At 37.6% G+C, this 21,307-nt stretch overlaps 1 protein-coding gene and 1 long non-coding RNA gene across 2 annotated transcripts in view; one reads left to right on the forward strand and one right to left on the reverse strand.

Annotated features, from left to right (window-relative positions):
• Positions 1 to 17,646, reverse strand: part of LOC121669360 — a 28,190-nt gene extending 10,544 nt beyond the window's left edge. Inside the window, exons 1-3 of the long non-coding RNA XR_006017739.1 lie at positions 17,345 to 17,646; positions 7,384 to 7,565; positions 4,185 to 4,881 (exon numbers count right to left, since the gene is read on the reverse strand). This is a non-coding gene — a long non-coding RNA (uncharacterized LOC121669360). The remainder of the gene's footprint in view (positions 1 to 4,184; positions 4,882 to 7,383; positions 7,566 to 17,344) is intronic.
• ROBO2 (roundabout guidance receptor 2) overlaps positions 1 to 21,307 on the forward strand; it is a 1,044,190-nt gene that overhangs the window by 76,937 nt on the left and 945,946 nt on the right. The window lies entirely within an intron of this gene.

Genomic DNA, 21,307 nt, shown 5'->3' on the forward strand with positions numbered 1-21,307 from the left:
ATATTCCAGTAGAAGATAATACTTTGATTATTTCAGTAAAGTGTTATAAATGGAAAATATTGACCTCAGAAGTCAAATAACAGCAGGTGTCAGAAATCATGTAATTATAAACAGCTGATGAGAACATTGTGAGATGCATTATGGAAGATTAGCTTTACTATAAAAGTTCTATTTCTGGCAAAAAATGTAACAGTGTAAAAATTCTCAGAATTCTTGTTTCTTCTCAGTGTTGGTGTATAAGATAATTCTAAATAATAGTATTGTGCAAACATGGGGGCAGGGGGCTGGAAAGAAAACCAAACCTATTCATAGGGAGAAAAACTTTGGCATTCTGGGAAAAACTAGCCAACTCTAGCTAATGTGAATAAGCCAGGTATCAAAAGCCCCTTTTTGATTCGCGATGTGTAATTGTGAGCTTCAACTTCCCTTGTAGCTGGGTTGATACCTGTTGCACAGCTGCAGCTGTCTGTGAGGCTGCTTCTGCTTCCACCACCTGGAGTGCTGAGCAGGATTTATGGATTGTCCCGAGTACACTGGAGCTGGCTAATCTCAAAACAAAGCACGTGATGGTTTTGCCTTGTAAAGGTGCTGCAAGATTTCGTAGTTGCATAAATTCGTGTGGCAAGGAGGGGACCAGACAAACTGAGACAGATCTGACAGGCACAGAGATGTACATCGCTTTACTGAGGGACTGGCAGGTGCTTTCACCATGTGGTGCTCACAAGTGGTGTTTGTAAGTTCTGCCCCTTCTTCAGAATGCTTCCACCTGCCTACACAGCATAACCCTCTTGTCATCTGCACGGTGTGTCAGCCGATCGTCTCTTCTTTTGGCCTCTCTTTCTGCCAGAATAATGAAGTGTCTCCTTTTGAGGCCAGAGAAAGAGGCCTTAAAAATTTGTTCTTGTCACATTACTGGTGGTTTTCTAGCCCGTTTTATAGCAGGCTCTTCATTTGTTTGCTTCATTTAACTAGTAAAGAAATAATGTGACAAGCTTTCAGCCTCATCAGGTAGGACAGATTAGGCACTCTCAGATTTAAATATAAATAGATTTTAAAAAATCAAGACAGCAGGATGTGGAAGTATTTCTTTTTTTGTTCTGCAGGTTTTTTTTGGAGGTCTAGCACTCTTAGCAAATGTGAGTGACCGCTGATATATCATCATGAAGACATAATTTTTCATCAGATGCCATCTGCAAGTATGGCTAAACCTTCCAACCTGTGTTAGACACAATTATCTTGCTACCTACAATTTGTAAAATAGGAGACCATTCAGTTGTTAAAGGTTGATTTCCATGTTCTCATTTACGTTAATATTGTTAGTAGTTTCTTAAATTAAGTAGCCAAAAAGACTGTACGAGCCAGAAAGGAAGGAACTGAAATATTACAGACTGGATTCTCTGGTAATTTGCCTTTTTTTTGTTTGTTTCTGCAAGTAACAGACAAACTCTCTAGTCTGCTGTTCTCTGGGATGCAGCTTGTAACAAAGTAAGTTTCTTTCCTGGTTGGATATTTTGTTTGTTTGGTTTTTATTTTTCCCCCCAAATCCATAAATTTGGTGCATTGAGAGAGCTGCTCTAACCAAGAAAAGACTCTGAATATCATGGGAGCAAATCTAGGTCAGTGAGAGGCTGATACCAAGGCATGTTTCGAGCAATCATATAGAGAATCATCAGAGTTCAGACACCTGGGGTATGCAAAAGCAGTGTTATCCATGGGGAGTCAGTGCGAAACAGTCCTTGTTCTGTGAGCTGGGGGCTGCCTTTGGGTTTTGAAAGTCTGCACCATTGCTGAAAGACAGATTTTTTTTTTTTTTTTTTTTTTTTTTCCTTGTTGGATGGCTTTGCCTCTGTTCCACAGAACTCTTTGCCTTCTAACAGCCAGCGTGAGAGCAAAGCCAGGGTTATCTGTCTAGGGTTAGGAGAGGAAAAAGCCCTTTGGTCAGTTATGATCCCACTCTTCCGTGCTTTCCATCACAAGGGAACAGATGCATTAAATATTGCCAGCCTTTGGTTCACGTTCCTACTGTGACAAAGCTGCAGTTGTACTTCTGGTTCAGCTGGACTGTGCTGCTGATCTTTCTACAGGTGGAAAAATAAAATCACAACAAAGTCTGCTGGCCCAGGTTTGTGGAATAATTGTATTTCTTGGGATTTGTGTGAGCTTTTAACTTTGAGAGAGATTACAGAGCTCCTCTCTTTGTTTTGTGTTTAGGTCTCCTCACTTTTTCTGGCTGCTCCTTATTTCCACTAGTGCAGTTATGTTGCCCCTATTGCCCCTCAGTCCAGTTTCTTTGGACTGATAACACCCTCATACCTAGGACTCATACCCTATCTTTATCCTTGACTTTGTGGATGTTTCCTTACAGCAGTAAATCACACTTTAGAAGTTTTATCCACCACTACCCACAAATCACTCCGTGTTCTGCAGTGTATTATTACTGAATCTATAAATAAGGGAATAAATCATCGGTTTCTGACTTGCAAAGAATATGCCACCACATATGAAAATACATCAATTTTTAATTCATTTCTGAAGGTGACCCAGAAGCAAATGATCACCATGCAAGTAAAATAGAAATACACATATAATACAGTTCCCTGATGAAGAATTATATTTTAAGAGCATCTGTAGGATTTATGATTTCATATTTATAATTTGCATATGCTCCGTATTTGTTTGGGATTTAATATGCTGTAATTTCGTAGCTATGTAAATAAATTCAGTGGGAACTGCTGCCATCTCCTGGTCGACAGCTAAATTAAGGACCAGGCTCGACAATTCAAACTGGTGTTGCAGGGAGACTTTCAAGGTCTTCGTTGCTAAAGCTGAGCTTAAAATTCCCAAACGCTTCAACTTTCAATATAAAACCCTAGATATTTTACAGGGTGGTGTTTTTGATGAGATTCGCTTGAGTTTAACATGAAAGAATGTCACTATTTCGTTATTATAATTTATTTTTAATAGGACTAACTTTGGTAGAAATACTAGGGCAGGTACCTTCCCTGTAAATATTTGCACTTCCAGATTTTGAAATTGAATTTTTTATTTGTAAAAAAAATCCTAGTTTGTAATTGAAAATATGAATGCCATCTGATGCCTTATAGAACCTTTCCCAAGTAAAGTACCACCTCTAGTAATTTTTTTTTTTTCCTTCTTCCCCAACCAATGAACTTATTCTGTAACTTTTTTTTCTTTCTATCAACGATTGCACTTGAAGAAAAGTCAGCGTGGTAAGATCTGTATAGTTACAGTATGAGCTTATTGAGCTTCCTTCTTAATCTGTTCATGTTCCTTTTTTCTAATAAAGTGACATTTGGCTTCATAGTGAATTCCACCATTCTGAGTGGATGTTACACAAAGCTATTTCTTAGCTGTGTGCTTTCAAGCGTGCCTAAAACATGTCAAAACTCAGAAAATTTGTATGAAACAGGTAATTTTATAGTTTTTTCCTCAAAGTCTGTAGTGGTACATCATGCAAAATGAAGACATCCCCCCCTCTTTCTCCTTGTCTTCTTAATAGATTTATCTAATTTTGAATACAGAATGTGAAAGCACCTCATAAAATAATTGTCACAGTTATGCTACTTTTTTTTTTTTTTTATACATAGCCTCTTTTAAGCTGTGCTCTCAGCTGGCGGATGTGTGCAGGGTCTCAGTACTAACACTGCTATCAACCTTCAATTCCTTGTTCCTGTGAACTTTAACAAGTTCATTTTTTACACTTATTGTTGCAGTAGTATTTAGTGTCTTCCTCTGCAGCATAGTTAGGCTGAATAATTTTTAATGTTAAGTGGTTTATTGGCTTATGCATTAAGTGAGAGGAAAAATCTTTGAAATTTTGTCTTTGTAGTATGTTTTCAAATTCAGGAGTCAGTGTTACATTCTGTTGGCAAGTTTATGTAAAACATTCAGTTCTGCCTGGTCACTCTGAAACACCTGAAAAAGTCTGTGCACAGAGAGAAGTAACCAAAGGAAATGCAAATTCCTTGGAATGCTTAGTTGCTTTTCTAGATACTAATGCAAAGGTACACAATGTAACCAATCTTTATGATTCTGTCTCATACAGAAGCTGAACTGGGCAGACAGCCACTAACTTCACTGTTTTATCTTTTTACATTTAGATATATGACTAGAAAAATAGCTGATAATATAAATAACAGGGGGAAAAGAAAAAGTAAACTTACCTGAAGAGAGTAGAAAGAGGAAAGATGGTAAAAATCTATTCCATGTGAAATTGATTAAATGAAGAACTGAATTTAATCTCATTGAGGGCTTCTGTGCTTTGGCTTCAATACAATTATATTGTGCCACAGAGAGAAGACCACATCATTGCTTTAAAACTCATCTGAATTTGAGTAGTAGAAGCAAAAGAAAAAGGTTAAAAGTGTAGTCTAGAGAATGAATTAGGACTGAGTGGCTTTGTGGTGTTTTGACCTTAAACTCCTCGAACAACTACAAATTATTTCTGTGGTGACAGGAGAGGATTTGAGGAATAATTAAAAGAAGACTATAATAGGAGTTTTCCACAAACACAGATCTGTCTTTCTCCAGACAAGTTAAATCCGTATGTTGCTCAATAGATGCATAATTTATGAAAATACTGATGTAAACAGCTTAAGGAAAAACATGAAGAATTAGTATTGTCTCACAGCTTAGACGTTCAACACCCAGTGCCAACCTGACTATCTCAGCTTAGTCATGTGAGTTTTCTGTCTCTGGATGCAGCACTAATTAGTCTTGATGATTTTAGAGGTCTTTTCTACCCTCAATGATTCCATGGTTCCACAACCTTTTCCGTGGAGAGGTGTTTTGATCGCTTAAAGACACAAAAGATTTCATTGTGTTTCTGTGAGGATCAAGATGATGGCAACAAGGTCAACTCTGGAAAAAAAAAATTATGAAATTAATTTAGTCTAAGTTTTGTAGTGTCATTTAGATTTGAATCATAGTTTACTCTTTCATCATCTCTTCTTTTAGTGCTGCTGCACTGCCAAACACAGCTTTTGTTATTTCTTTTTTCCTGCAGAGGTTGATTGTATTTCCTTGCTTGTGAGGTAGTTTATTCTTGCATATAAGGTGCTTTGTGGAGGTTTCTCCATCCTTGCCATCCCCAGCCTTTTAGGAGGGTCTGCCAGCCAGAATGCTCTGTTGTAGCTGGTGTGCAGAGTGCTGCTCTCTGAGCAGCGGTGCTGTGGCAGGACCCCTGCAATGGGGCATCCTGCTGAGGCCAGCACATATGGAACAGGATACAGAAATAAACCACTTGACTGCAACAAGATTAGGTTCAGAAGCAGAAGTATATCTGTATCGGTGTACAGAGGATGTACCAGAGCAAGTGGCCTCAGGTTTGGGCCCTGGTGTGGTCCTGCCTCTGTCCTGCTCCAAATTGGATGAGCTACCTCTGCACTGCAATTTTTGGATCTTATGGCTGTGACCCAAAGACATTTTAACACCAAAAAGCAAGCAAGGGAATTGCTGACCCCAATTGATTGATTATATTTAGTGGAATACAGCACTTGTAGTGATGCTGCAAAGTTAAATGTTTTTACTTGTGTACCCAACTTTTAAATTTAATGTTGTAGTAACAAAACTTTTAATTATTTCCTTTAGATAAAGATTTTAATTACACACATCTAACCATGAGTTCTTGGCTCTACGGGATATCTTAAAAAAATCTTTTCTGACACAAACCCTACTTTTCTCCAAAGAGCTGCCATTGCACTGAAATGTGCAGCAGGTGAAGGAAATAATTATTTAATCAAATATACAGCTAAAGCTTCTGGTGCCCAAACCCCCCAAACAATCTGTACTTGAGGAGCTAATTGTATTTACATTCTACAAACAGATCAGATTTGTTAGAAATGAAATTATCAAAAAGCTTAGAGGTAAGTGGGTAAATTGTTTCATTCCACTGGAGAGCAATACTGTAAACTTCAAGGAATTTCAGATATTTGTGACAAGTATGACTTTAGCCCATGGTTTTTAAAGCTCTTTTCAGTAACACTTGAAGACATCTTGTATGATTGGAGTCTTGCATTTGCACGCCCTGTGGTGGTATGCATAATTGACTAATGATGTCTGTAATTTTCCTGTGTGATTAATTCATTTGAAGCTATAAATATTCTATATTAAATTATGCAGAAATTCAGCAAGTTTTTAACTGATGTATTGAAATGAAAAATGATTTCTGTATTTTTTTTGTTCACTAACCAAACCAAGAATTAGAAGACATCAAATGGTAGTTTAATGACAAAAATTATAGCAATAGTAAATAATATAAGTACACAGTTTTCCTGTAATATGAATAGAAGAAGGAAGCTTGCTTTAGCTGATGATTTAAAAAAAAAAACTTAGTCTATTAACAGTTTTACAAAATCTTTCTATTAGCTTATGTTTAAGTCTTTGGGTAACCCAGCAGAGAGTAAGTCTTGTGGAAATTCTGTTGGGTGTTTTCATGAGTTCTGTATGAAACTTTGTTTTTTTTTCTTACATGAAATTAAATTTTTTCTCTTTCTCAGAATGAAAAAGAAAAACAAAAATCCTGAAAAGTATTACTGAAATGCTCAGAATTTTTGAAACAAAATGTTCCATTGTTTATATGATGGACTAATGCATTTTATTCTTGTCTGGTTTTATTTTGAGCTTACCAAAGCAGCTTGTAGAGGCATGTAGAGGCAAAAGTTTAATAGGATGACTTTATTTTACATATCTTCAGTGATTATAGGACACACTGCCTGATCTGAAAGAACCTATAAATATTCTGGACAACTTGGGGGGGAGGAGCGAAAAAGAAAATAATGATTTATATATCTCTTTGTTCTTTAAACAAATAAACAGTTGAGAAGAAAAATCCTGTTGTGACAGCTTTGAAGAGATGAAGAGATTAATGAACTAATCTCAGGAAGGAAAATGTGGCCTGATTAAATCTTAAATATTTTCCTGTTGTTCCTCACTGTGTGTTCAATCACACAGTGTATCATCCTTGAAGTACATTAAGACAGGGCTATTGATACTTGTGCTGACTTTTTTTTAGGAAAGTCTAGACTATTTTGCTGCTAGAGTAAATTGGGTGAAAATTATTAGCAGTTTGAATCACTAGCATCGTTTCTATGCAGAGGTATATGCAGAGCATGGTCAAGGCTCAAGATTATTCCCTTGTGTTTCAGTTCCTCTTAAAAAACTCTTTGAAACATCCATGGTTTTAGAGTGAGTTATCAGTAGGAGTGAGATTTTGCAGTCAGTGCTATTCTAATACTTGATATCTACTGTTTTGAGTCTCCTGAGGGACAAAAAGATGTGAAAGCAGTACTGAAGTTGAGAATACTGATGTTTAGAGTGGCAGTTCCCATGTGCCATGTATGTCTGTGATGAAAAAAACATCACCTTGTCCATGGCCTAGGAATGGTTGCAGTGACCAAACCCTTTAGGATCCTGGGACTGACTCCCATCAGGATGCACTGTATGAGTGCTGAGGAGTTCAGACCAACACCTGGAGGATTGATAAACAGTCTTTGGATGGGGCTGGCAACAAAATCGGGAGTAAACAGATGAGGTACTTCCAGTATCTGAAATGAAAAGAAGTCAGGAGCAACAATATAGGTGTGGGTTCGCTCCCATTTGCTTGTAGCTTCCACATTTCAAACAAAACAAAGTGGTCTTGAAGACATTTTTGGACTAACTGGACCATTTTGAGGAGAGGCAGTAGGAAGGAGAGTTAATGTGTTGCTGGAGTTACTACAGAGCAGTGTGGGAATTACATGTATTATGGCTGGATATTGAGGGATAATTCAGCTGTGGGAGTTTTCTGTCCATGTACTTAAGAGGCTATATTTGAACATGCAATTTATAGAAGGATTAGCTAATCTTTGAAAATACAAACTGGAAAAATTGCAGTCTGAACTATATCAAAGCTCCTGATGTTTGCCATAAAGCTTTCAGGTTAAGCCCATGTCCTATGGAACATGTTAAATGAATGGCACTATTAGGAGCTGCGAAAGTGTATGACATTAGAAATATTACAGCACTAATTGGCACTACTTTTACCGACCTTAATATTGCTACTTTAAGTTCTCATTGTTCACTTGCATTACAAATCTCTTGATGAATAGCTTTTTGTACAGGATTGTCAGATTCAGCTTTGACAATTCATTTAATTTAATGGGTTGGTAATTCAGATAGGTTAACTCTGCAATGAAAGGGTCATCCTGAGAGTGTCTGCAACAGAAAACAAAGTAATCCTCTGCATCTTTGGCAAAATTAGTCAGAAGATTGTTCACATCTATGGGTGCTTAATCAGGAAAAACATGCAAACTGTAGGATCCAGGTCATATGTATTGTCCATTAAATACAGGAATAATCCATTTAAGATAGAAGTAGCCATGGTTACACAGTAAACTAAAAAGCAAATTGGAAGTAAATTCAAGCATGTAGTCTTAAAAAGAGTACATTTCAAAAAAAAAAAAAAGGGGAAATTCTAATTGAAATCTTGTTTTAATAGACCAGATACTTCATTAGCTAGCATAAAATTCATGCTGTGTTCCTGACTATATAATCCAATAGAAGATCATGAAACTAAATCAGTAATATGTCATTCATTGAATGACAATTCTATATAGTGTGGTCCCATCATAACCCAAAGCAAGGAAAATGCTCTGAATGTCAAATCAACCTGGAAATCAAATGGAAAATCTAACTACCCTTTTTTTTTTTTGTAGTGACAGCATAACAGCTTTAACTACAGTAATATCACTCTCCTTCCTGAAGTGTGATTTTAACAGATATAGAACATAAAAGTGGACAGGATACAGCAGTGTAATGGGAAAGGACTGGGAAGATGTTGGTTCTGGGAGTACCGATCCTGTTGAGGTGACAGCAGGATGCTTATTCTCCTGACTGCAGAAATGGGTTCAGCCCCTCTGGTATTATCAGAACAGTGGGTTTGGTTTGTCGTGCTTATTAAATCTGTAGGGGTGGAGCACAGGGTTGCCACATGCATCCTCAGACAGCCCTGATTACAAGAGACTTCTTACTTTTTTCACTCTCCTTTTCAGCACCTTTGTATTTTCCTGTCTTTGTCCTTCTCCCAGTTAACCTATCCATAATTACTTTTGCTCCTTTTCTGACAGTTTTAGTAAATCCATACCCAAGTCTGGTGTTTCTGACACAGTTACTCAGGTCATCTTGGCCTTATGGTATCACTGAAAAGGTGACCTGGGTACTACTGGCTGTGAAGGACAGCTTTTAAATGCTCTGTGTTCCCACTTTGATTGTCTGTGCAGTTTTTCTTATGTAAGAACCCAATAACCATCTATGATGGTCAGAAACTATCTTATTGCTGTCTGAGACAACGAGAACCAAATATCTGAAGGGCAAGTTCTACTTAGGGCAAGAAGATGGAAAAGCCCAAAATATCAGTGTTCCCCGTCAAAGATTCTGTTCTTGAAAGGTGACAAGCCCTGCAAGCAGTGGAATCTGACAGAGGCCTTCAAGCAGCTCCCTATTTTTATTTCATCTGCAGTGCCAGGAGCTGCAGTGGTGGGTTTGTGCTAGACTTCAATTTCCAGAGATGTCTTTGATTTCAGGAACTGAGTTTCATCTGTCAAAACCTAGACACTGAGGTTCTTGAGAAATTCTCTGTGGGAAATGAAAGGGCCCAGTAAATTGTTTCAGTCCAGGAGCTTCAGTGGACCTGACCATGCTGACATGGGGTCATCTCAAGAGTAAAGCCATGCAGCGATGCTGTGCCATTCCATACTGCATCCCTACCACTGTTATCTTACTCCCTGGAATATTGTTCCTCTTTCAGTACTCATTTTAGTGTAGCTTGTTGCTACACTAGAAGGGTCTCCTGAGCCCCAATTTGGGGTATTGAACACTCATATCTGCTTCTAAAGTTTACTCCAAAGGGAAAATGAAATTGGACCTAATAAAGAAATAATTAAAATGAAATTGCATGCATGTGAAGATTTTAAACCTAAATTCATGGAATGGTGAATAATTATTAATTTCACAGTGAAACTGGAGTTCATTATAAGGTAACCATAAGATGAGGCTCATGTATTCTGCATCTTGGAAGCAATGCACTAAATGCTTTTGGTGTCTTTTAAATGTGTTGTCTTTAAGGTGTGTCTATTAAGGATTGAGTACCTTGCTTCCTACTCTTTAGGCATAGATAATTGATATGTAGGGTAGAATTTAATTTTAAGTTGATGATCTTCAATTTTTAAACTGTTTTCAAGTGATGTTTTATGAAGCCTGGAAAGGAACATTGTTTCCCAGAACTGCTGTGAGTTCAGAGTTTAGGAGGATTACAGAATCAGGTCATGACTAAAAATTATCATACATCATTAAGAACAGGTTTTGGTGGTAATCTGTCTTTATAGGTACTGGAAGGTTCAGTGAATTTATCTTGCTTTTGCTAACTTCTTCATTTCAGAGTGGAAAACTTGGAATATGTTTCATTTTTGAAGTGATGGTCCTTTCTGTTGTGATTGGACCTTATATAGATACATTCTTATATGTATATATGCAACTTCAAGAGTGTGTCTGCCAGAAATGTGGTGAAAATTAACAGAAGAGTGTGCAAGAATATGCCAATGTGTGGTCAACGCATAGGAAACAATTTTAAAGACTAAGCAGATTAGAAAATGCTACTTCATTTTTTGCAGTGTAGAGAAATTTCATTGGGTCCATGCAGAGGTGTTATGGTAACTTTTGCTATTACCTTCTTATGCATTTGTGTTAAGAAAATTTCACTAAATGATTCAGAAAAAATTGGTATATCAGAAAATATTTAAAAGGAATGTCTTCCTAGACATTTGTTATTTAAGACTAAAACAATAACAACCATCGCTCCCTTCTAACCCACTTATGGGGGTAAAAAAGCAGATACTGTAGATAAATATTAGAAATACTGTCAAACATTAGAAGGAAGGAGATTTCATTCTCTGGAACAATTTGTCTATGCTAAAAATCAAACTCTGAAGACATAATTTTGTGCTGTGTTGCTGCTAAAAGCATGTCATCCACCATGACAACTTACCACTTAATACATCTGTATGAAACAAAGATGCTGAAACCTGCATTTAGATGTCATAAGGATTTCTCTGCAGAGTCTGACAATTAGAAAGAAACATATAGTTTACAATGGTCACTGATGCTTTATCTTCATTAAAGGTTTTTTTACAATTAATTTATAATTTGAGTGCAAAAGGATAAGTGAGTTCTTGATTCTGCTAGCGAGTCTGTGAAGGGTAATTCCATTTATTTATGGAAAAAGTAAAACAGTTACACATTTTAGAACTTCATTGGGGCTAGGCTTTTGTTCATATGGCATAGTGCAGTGCTACATATATGTGTGTAGTTTCTTGAGACTCTAAAGTGGTACACATTGGGGAATTCCCCCGCCCCCCCCCCCCATTTATTATAGCTCTAAAAAATATAACATGAATTTAAAGAAGCAAAATAAAAAATGAGGAAATGTATACAGAAGAGGGACATTTTTGCTTTAATTTGAGAAAAAGGTCCCAACAGAGTTAAGGGCCAGGAGAGAAATGTAGCGGTTTAAGTAGCCTTAGGGGTCTAAGTCCTTCTAATGTTTCATGTATTAAAGTCAGAGAATTGAGAATTAATTCAAACTAAATGTGGCAAAACATGAAAATATAAGAATCTAACTTTATTCTTTACTAATGCTTTATGGTAATTGTATAGCTTGATATCTCTGATCTTAGATGAGGTGGATTTAAGAAAAATACAGCCCAGTTTTTAAAAGAGATCCCTCATGGTCTGTCTTTTTACTACATGTATTTTCCTACTGAAATGGCCTTTAGGCATTGCAGAAGTGCAAATAATTAATAACTAGCATTACTAAAATATGAGGCAAAGAAGTGTCTGTCATACAGTTAATTTTTTGCAAGCTATAATTACAATATTTTAACACTGATTGTAATTACTTGAGCATATGGTGAGAAATAGGTAATGAAACTGTTTTTTAATTGTGGTATAATGAGTTTCTGGATGTTCAATGCTATTTCCACTGGGATACCAAAAATTTAAGAAGTGAGAAGAAAGAGAGAAAAGGAAAAAAAAAAATTATCTTTGAAATGAAAGAAAACAGAATCTAAGAACAGTTTGTAGCTTTTTTAAAAGAATCTTTAGGTCATCTTTAGGTAAGGTTGTTGTATAGGTTGGGTATGTTTGGAGAATTTGGAAATCTGTTTGTCTTAATATTTTGCAAGAAAATTAGATTTTCTTCTATTCAGAATATATATAAACAGAGAGATACTTTCTTCTCTTGTATTTGGCTATGCAGATGAATTGTTTAGTAGTTATACCTCTGATGGACCCTTCATACTTGACTCTTCCCCAGCTTTTACACAGTTTTTGCACTGCCTAAGCCCATAACTACCCCAGTGATTATTCTCCAAAACCTCGTTACACTTTTCTGTGCTCAACAAAGACCTGCCTACTGTGGTAAATCACTAATAATTACCAGAGGTGCTACTGAAGGGCTTTGATGGTATGGGCTTAGGGTTGGTATTGACAAATGTCCAACATACGGGGCAGAGCTTGATTTTATGCCTCAGCATAGCTTTTTTTATTTTCTCTTACTTCATTTGGAAGAAATAAGACAGATTTTTAAATTTTTTTTTAGCCAAAATTTGAGGGGACATAAAGGATTCATAGCCTGATGTGTGTTTCTTCCCAAACTCTGAAAATGTTGTAGTGGCACATATCTCAACTCTGCGATAGAAATCATCTTTATTTAGCCTCTTCCATCTGAAATATGCAAGGAAACAGTGACTGTCGTTGCCTATGATGCTCCTCAGTTCCTTCCTCTGAATCCATATTGGCTCCTGTACCCAGGCAATGCCTGGACCCCTCAGTGCAGTAGCCGAAATTCTGGTCAACGGAATATTCTTTTGTTGTAGAGTTAGCAAGCCATCCCCTACTTCAGTCAGCCTGCTCAAACAAATAGTTTTTCATTAAAATGACATTGTGCACTTCCCTCCCCACCACAAAGTCAGTATTACTCACTAAAAAAAACCATTTAGTTCTAGACATATTTTTCTACCATACTCTACAAACCTACTCCATCATTTTTTGTAACTGCTTTCCTTTGCTACAGATGGAAAGACTTCTTTTTCTTACCGACTTAACTATGAATAATATTTCTTTAAAAATAAATGTTTTTAAAGCAGAAAAGTAAATGGATTTTTCTTTTAGTGTATGTCCATAACAAGCTCTTTACATTTCAAAATGGTTGTCAACATATCACTGCCATGCTTGTCACAGCCTCTCTAAAGCTGTTAGAGTCAGAGAGTGATTTTTCTGCCAGAGGAGCCTGGCAGTGATTACAAGCCTAGTGATACTTCTGCTGTGCAGAAAATTATTATTGATGGTGATAAGGATAAGCCTGATGAGGGAAAAGATGTTGGGCTGAGTAATGTTAGGAGGAGGTGGGGGGAGGGTTGAGTTTTTAGCACTGAGCCGCCCCTGGACATGTCCAGCAAGAAAATAATACCTTTTTGTAGGACACCTGGTACTCAAATCGACAGTCTTAATCCTCTCCTGGTTTTTCCTCACTATTTTAAATTATTTTTCTAAACAGTCTATTAATAATTTCTAGAGTATGTTGATGGTATCAAAAGAGAAATGTCAAACTTGTTTAAGAACGGGGAGTTTCTCAAAGATAATGAACAATGGGAAGGTAAATATTTAAGATTAAAAATTCCTACTGGTTTTCTCCCTGCATGTAGCTCACTGATGATTTTTTGTGTACTTATTTTAGTATCATACTTGATACTTGAGTTTAATTCCATTTGGAACTCTTGGTTTCTCCTCTATGATTGTCTGTAGTGCAACCACCTTCTCAAGTGGTAGTTTTCTATAGATCTCTGTTTTCAGCAAAGTAGGCTCTAAGATTTCCATAGATCAGATCTCTTACAAGCATGGGAGTTATGGCTGTGTCTAGCAGGAAAGCAAAGCCAACAGTTGTTGAGAGGCCCAAGTGTGTTACTTCAAAGTACCTACTTGAAAGTAGCTATTGGTGTGCTTTTAATTGTTGGCAATAGAATTCACCCCGTGCATCAGCTCTTGAATTTACTGTTGAGAGCTGTAGGAGCTTGCAGTGTTTTGGTGAGACATCACTGCTTTTCACTCCTGTGTACCATAAAAGCTTTCATCATGCTGCATATAAAAGGACCAGATTCAGTCCTATTGTTTTCCCTGCCCTCCCTGAATCATACTCACTTGGAATGAATTAAATAAATATGGAGGGAACTTAACTGGGTACTCTTTAGTTCTATGTATCTGAGATACCTCTGCCTTTTAATGTGAGGCCTTGAAGAGGGCCAAAATGTGGAAAAGCATTCTTAAATTTTAAGAGGAGGAGCAGGAGGAGAAAAAAACCCCCAAACTTAAAGCTTGCCAAAATCGAATTTGCTGTTAGTATGCAGGCACCAAGGATATGTCTTTATTAGCAAAAAATATGGTTTAAGTATAGTTTGAGAACTGGTCTTTGATTTGGTCACTTTATTAACTGTTAGGATGATCTATGGCATGATTTTGGTCCAGGCCTCATCCCTGGAGGTGTTCAAGGGCAGGCTGGATGCAGCTCAGGGTAGCCTGGTCTAGTGGAAGGGTGCCCCTGTCCATGGCACAGTGGGGTTGGGACTAGATGAGCTTTAAGGTCCTTTCCAACCCAAATCACTGGATGCTTTTCCAGAGGTGCCTGAGGAATTCTGGGGGTTGTAATAGTCTGGGGCTGTCCTGGGGCCAGAGTGGCTGTTGCTTCTGTGCCTGGGGACCAGGGGCCTTAGTGCAGTGGGCATGAGAGAGGCTGCATGGGGCTGGAGAGCACAGATGTATGTGCTGTTATGGGTGTGGCCCAAATGCATTTTGTTTTCATCCTTTAGGGATTTCTGTTTGGGATACCATGTGGTAAACCTGAGTGTCTGCAAACAGAAGTCATGGTAGGAGTCAAAAGCAGCACAGCCTTTTCTGGGTTTTTAAAATAATTTTTCCTGCAGAGGAGTAATCCTTTTAGTACTGGATGTAGAGGAAACTTGCTATGTGTGGATAGATCATAAATGCAATATATGTGAACTTATTTGTAATCTCTCTGTAGGGAGTTGTGTTGAATACAACATCCCTGAAGTCTGTGGGGAGATGACATCTATGGTTTTAACTAATATGTTTTACGTGTGTGTTCTTCCATGCCTAGCAAAATTTCAACCAATTCTGGAAGCAAAGGGCATTTACAATAAGAGGAAAAAAAAACCAAACAAAACAAAACCAACCCAAGATATGCTAATAGGAACCTCTTGGACCATCTACTTACACTTACCTACATGCTATTTAAAAATCTATTGAGCTGTGCCACGAGCATCAGACTAGGAGGTCATATTCTGATGTAAGGTGAGCTGCTGAAGTTTTTGCACCTGAAATTTCTTTCTTTTTTTTTTTTTTTTTTGTTTAAAAGAAAACAAGACAGTGTAACAAGAGGAAATCTGAAGCAAAAGTGTATCTGAGGAGCAGCAATGTTGGGGTGCATTATGTCATGTGTGCTGTGTCATGGGCTCCTCCTATACTGTGCCACCCCTCGCTGTCTCTGCTTACTTAGGATGTGGCCATCACCCCACAAACAGCACAAGCTAAGAATAAACACTGACCTTTAATGCAACCTCTGCTCCTTTCACTCTGTCCTCTTTGAACCTGAATAAACCATTTCAGTTCACTGAGTGAGCAGAAAGCAAACCTGAACTTACAGTTTTGTGTCAGTATCTTGGCTTAGCAAACTCGGGGAGCTCCTCACAGATAAGTGCCAGGGACAGAAAGCAGGATCACAGCAGTGGCTGGGAGGCTGCCTGTGGCTGCCAAGGAATCACAGCCTGGAAAAAGGCAGTTATGTCTTCCTCTCCCTGTCTATTAGCAGATCTGAGTCTTCACACTGCATATTAGAAGTTTTTTAGTTACTTCTGGTACATTTCTCAGTCCCCTCTCTGTATGAGCAGTAGGAAAATCCCATCCTTCCATCTCCAAATGAGAATTTGAGACCCAGTCAGTTCCAAACTTGCCTGACAAGAACAATACTTTTTTAGTTGATATATAAGAATATATGTACTAAACCGCTTTCTTGAAAGCGTAGTTGGTGGGTGAGAGTCTGAGATATTTTTAAATAAGTTTATTCTGTATCTCTTACAGTGATAAAGCAATGTGACTGATGTGAAATAAATAAAGGTCTACTTAGGATTGCATCCATTGGAGATAATAGATAAATCTTTGCTCTGAGCCCCATAATATTATTTCAATTCTATAGTAAATATTTTCAATTTCAAAATGAGCTTCAGGGGAATCTCTTGCAGATACAGTCTCTTGACTGCTGAAAGGATCCAATCAACTAGATACAATGTCTTATTAAAAACTAATCTACAGGCTTGTTCTTCCAGGAAGAGAAGGAAAATATTTTTAAAGAGACAAAGCCCAAATATTTATGAAAAGTCTGTTTTATTCCCTTTTGATGTGTCCATGCCATTACTGGATTTGTGAATAGTAAAGGACAATAAATAAGTAGCCACCTAACTCATAGCCGTTGCTCTGCTGTTGATACCATTTGTGTGTGTGTAGTGGACAGGGCAGGTACCACAGATCATTCAGGAGGAAAGTTATTGAAAAAACCCACCACCTGCAAAATTGGAGTGACTAAATCTGTTTGTTAACAGTCACTAATCAAGTATATGCTACGGTGCTGCTTTAATATCACATACATATCTGACAAGATATCTTGTAAGTAAGTCTTCGTTCAAGTTTTCTTTTTGTGATAAATACTATTTTAGAGGAAGCTCAACTGTGTATTTCATGCAGCAGCTGACCTTGCTCCTGTTTAATGAAATCTATTTGAGCAGGAAAAGTGACAGAATGTCTTTAAAATATAAGTAACAATGGGGAAAACTTAGATTTTAGTTTGCATTAAAAACTCACAAAGAAAGTTCTAATATAGATATCTATATATAGATATATAGATATATAGATATCTATATATCTTTTTATCAGGTACAGACTGTTGTAGTAGAGTATACTATATCATAATTACAGTATCATATAGTATAATATAATAGAGGAAAGACTGCTGGGGTTTTGAGGATAACAAATGAAATTCAGGTTTGATTAGCTCTGGTTTCATTAGGCTTTATAGGTTGCTAAGGAAATACTCATGTAAATGCTAATGCATATTAAAAAGTTACTAGCCTTAAAATTCCTCTATCTTGCCTTTTTATCAACATGACCTGCTACAAAAAAGTGTTTAGCTAAAGGATGTTCACAGAAAAAGAAAGTTCCTACTTACTGTTTCATGAAGAAGGTCTGCGGGTGGAAGACGTGCTAAAAACTTGTCTTCCTTCTCCCTTGTAAGTTGTCAGCAGGCAGCTGATCCATAGGGTAGAGACAGCTACACCAGTAACACTGACAGGGACAGCTCAGCACCCCCCAAACTCTTAGGGGAGCTGGCTCTGCACCTCTTGCACTGCAGCGCAGATTTTGGAGTTTTGAGATGCTCATGAGTGGGAGCTGGCAGCAGCTCCAGGTTTTGCACCCGTGCGTGGGCAAAGTGAGCAGCGTCCTCTCTTCCCCTGGCTTATGCTGTGGGGGCAGCAACCTCTTGCAGAAGGGTGGCAAAAAAAGACAGCTGAAGGCGATAATGTCTTTCGCTAGCACAGCTAAATTTGCGAGGTGCTGTTGCTCAGCACCCTCATTGCCAAGTACACCGTGCGTTCCGTCGCGGCTGTGAAACAGCAGATCCCTTTTTGGGGGAATAACATTCTCCATGGGCACAGTCGAACAGCAGAAGTGGGCTTAGGGGATGTTTGCCATCCTGGGTACCCCAAAATGTTGTTGCATCCCATGTCAATCTGTGCCCAAAACCGTTGCCCTCTCCCTGAGAGCCTGTGGCCAGAAAGTGGAACCGGGGGCAGAGTGAGCGGAGTTCTAGCCCTTGACTGAGGTAATTGAGGGTCACTCCACCATTTTTCCCTTTTTCCCCAGGGAGCTAGTAATATTTAACGATTTTGTATCTAAAAGTTTACTGTTATTTTTTGTCTGCTGTTATTTCTTCTTTTTTCTTTTAGTAAGCTATTGTTTTTTCACTTACATCTACTGGTATTCGCTTTCCCTTAATGGTGGAAAAGGGTTGGATAAACTAAAGGGTAGGTAACTCATTTTAGAGCGTCCCCCTTAAATTGTCTTAAACCAAGATGTTTGCTTTCATAATTTAGGACTCCAAATAGGAAGGAATAGACTTTTTGGTACTCTGTAAAATATTATCTGTGGTGTTTTTCTGTCATATGAAGTCAATTCTAACTTGAGTTGAAAACCATTTTGCTTATTTTTACTGCATTTTTCATATTACAAGTAAATTGCACAGAAGATGAAGCCTCATTCTCACGGGGTTTGGATGCCCTTTTTTTAGGGAGCACAATTGCTTCTTTGCATTTAAGTGCTTGGTGTCAGGGTGCTGGGACAAAGACATCCAAAACCATGGTATTCTGGGGAAACTGAGTGACTTTGAAATCTGAATTTAATAATATTTATCAAGTCCTTACAAAAACAAGTAATAGTATGTGATTCTGAAATTATATTATAGGCATCACTCAAGTCTAAGTTGATATTAACTAAGTTGAAATCTTTTGATTGCCCACAAAACCACGGTATTTCAGTTGTTCTGAATGTAAAAATATATTTGAAGGTAATCCTTTCAGATCTGACAGACTAAGGCAGAGTGGTGCATGCTGCTCTGTCAGATAAGTGTTGTTTCAGCCTCGGTGAAGGAAAAGAGTTGTCATTTGAAGTATAGGGTGACTGACTCATCCCAGAGTGACTTGGTACAAGTTTTCTTCCTGTTCAAAAGCTCATCATGAAAGACAGAAGTTTTTTAAAGTTGGAGGAATTTGTGAGGATTTCCAGGGCAAACTCAAATTTAGGGATATTGAAACTTCATTAAGTTTGCCAAACATTTGGCATTTGGAAATGGTTCAAGTAAATAAAAAGAATGTATCTGAAGTTTTAAAATGTTTTAGCTGATTTTGACATATTCTGTTTAGTGCTTTCCCTACATCTTGAATCGTACTTCCAAATGTAGTCTTATAAAATGAATAATGCTTTTAAATACTTTATATTCAGTGGTTTTCCTGTCTTCAGGAATTCACAAGCCCTTCTGTTTTCGAAGATATATATTTTCACTTCTAAATTTCATTCTTAATTCTCTGTAAATTCAAAATTTAAAATGGAGCCAGGTGAAGACACCATACTATGTTTTGCTGTCTGTCACTTAACATGACTTTTATTAGAAAGTCAAATGGGGAATAACTCTTTTAGGCAACTGTGTCATGGAAATGGGGCTTGGATTGTTTTGATTGCAAAACCTGTGCATCAGGAAGCAATGGAAACAGCACTCTCTTGGTAGTTGTTCAGACAGGTGGATCCATACGGTTGGCAGGCAACAGGTGTGCTTTTCTGGACTTGAGGCCTCATGTGAAATATCATTCTGTTTTGGAATTTGACCTGCTAAGAAAACCAAATATCAATACTAGCAACAAAACCCCACCAAAAAACGCTCCCAAAAAAGCTCTCAAAGAAACAAGGAAACAAAGCCAGTTTAAAAAGCCACAAAAACCAAACCCTCAATAAACCAACAATATCAAACCCCTTTAAATACCACTGTTTTCCAGATCAAATGTATCTGAAAGTGCCTTACAAAATTGAGTGAGTTAAAAATGAAGAGCCAGGTGTAGGAAAAAGGAACAAAAATAACATGAGTCTGCATCTCAGTGGAGTATTGGCAGGTGGCTGCAGGGGCTGAAGAAAAGTGGAGGAGCAGCAGGTAATAGAGGGGAATGCTATTATCCAGCTTGAGGTCTGCTCAAGGTGACTTTTAGAGATACGGAGAAAAGTTTTGATTTGCCTTCTGAAACAGACCCCAGGGAAATAGTCTGTTGCAAAGTGTTCCGAGGAATTGCTTCTTGTACCACAGAGTTTTGCATCGTGTACTTCTTGGGTTTGGGGTTATGAATAGTTTGATGCAGGGAAAAAATCATATGTTCAACCTTGGGCACTTTTCTTCATCCTAGGTCCTCAAGCTAAACGAAGGAAAAAGATTTTCTAGAAAAGCACAGCACAATTGATGCAGCCTAGGCATGAGTTTGTTGAGAGAAATTTTGAGGACATCGGCTGCAAACATTGTTTAACAAACACTTTAACAGTAAGAATACTATAAAAATGTGAAACTATTGGGAGAAACCTTGCTGTTAAATGAAGAACGTAATTTGATGATTGAAGAGGTCATAAAACTCTTCAAAGAACACTTTATAGCTCTGATTAATATAATTCATTTAATTAAAAAATATAATAGTAAAGGATGGAAAAATATCTTGAAAAAGAAACTGACTTTGAAGAGTTCTCCAAAATGCTAGCAGGAAACATGTTAAAAGAACCTAGAGGTTTATAGCCTGGCAAATGAGTGATACCAGGAGGTCTGTTCAGATTGCAGAAAAAGCTGAAAATAACAGGATGTATTCTAGTGCCATGCCTGTATTTCAAAAAAAAGAGAAGAATTTATCCAAAGCAAGGCCAGAATACCAGCCACAGCTATTTCTCATATAGCTGCTTCTAAATGTTCCCTTCATTGCTGTTGGAGCTTTGTTTTGGTCTAGTTGGGAGGGTGTGAAGATGGATTCAGAGATCCAGCACACAATTCATACAACTGGGAGGAAGGCAAACCCCAAATCTAAACAAGCCCAAACACAAAAGTAAAAAAAAAAACTCCCACCAGCAAAAAACACCCCAAAACACACAAACAGCAACAAAAATCCTATTATTATTATTATTTTTTTTTTTTTTTAGTGTTTTTATTTAAGCAAGACTGGATATGAAAAGGTGTGGTTCAAACTATAGTAGATGTAAAATGGTTTGGGTTTTAACTAAATTTATTCTTGGCACATGAGCAGTCTCAGCCTGGTACACAAGAAGGGTTGAGAAGCTGCTGTGTCATTGGCCTTTATGCAGTAGTCTGGAAATGAGCATGCTCACTGGGCATGGGATCCGTCTCCTAAACAGGCTGCTAAAATCATCAGTCTGTTTGGGTTTTTGTCTGAATGCTTGTAGTGTCCCTTTGTATAGCAAGAAAATATTCCAGCAGTGTCTGGAATCCATTTTTCAGGTAACTGTCCTGAAAATCACCCTGAATAAATTAACTATTAGGATTAGGAAATTGTTCTTGAATGTCTGATATCAAAGTTTAAATGCACTTTGCCTTCAT

The sequence above is a fragment of the Corvus kubaryi genome, unplaced genomic scaffold (genome assembly GCF_017639235.1).
Source record: "Corvus kubaryi isolate FWS band 111438036 unplaced genomic scaffold, C.kubaryi_AGA036_p1.0 37391, whole genome shotgun sequence".
In the NCBI taxonomy this organism is placed as follows: domain Eukaryota; kingdom Metazoa; phylum Chordata; class Aves; order Passeriformes; family Corvidae; genus Corvus; species Corvus kubaryi.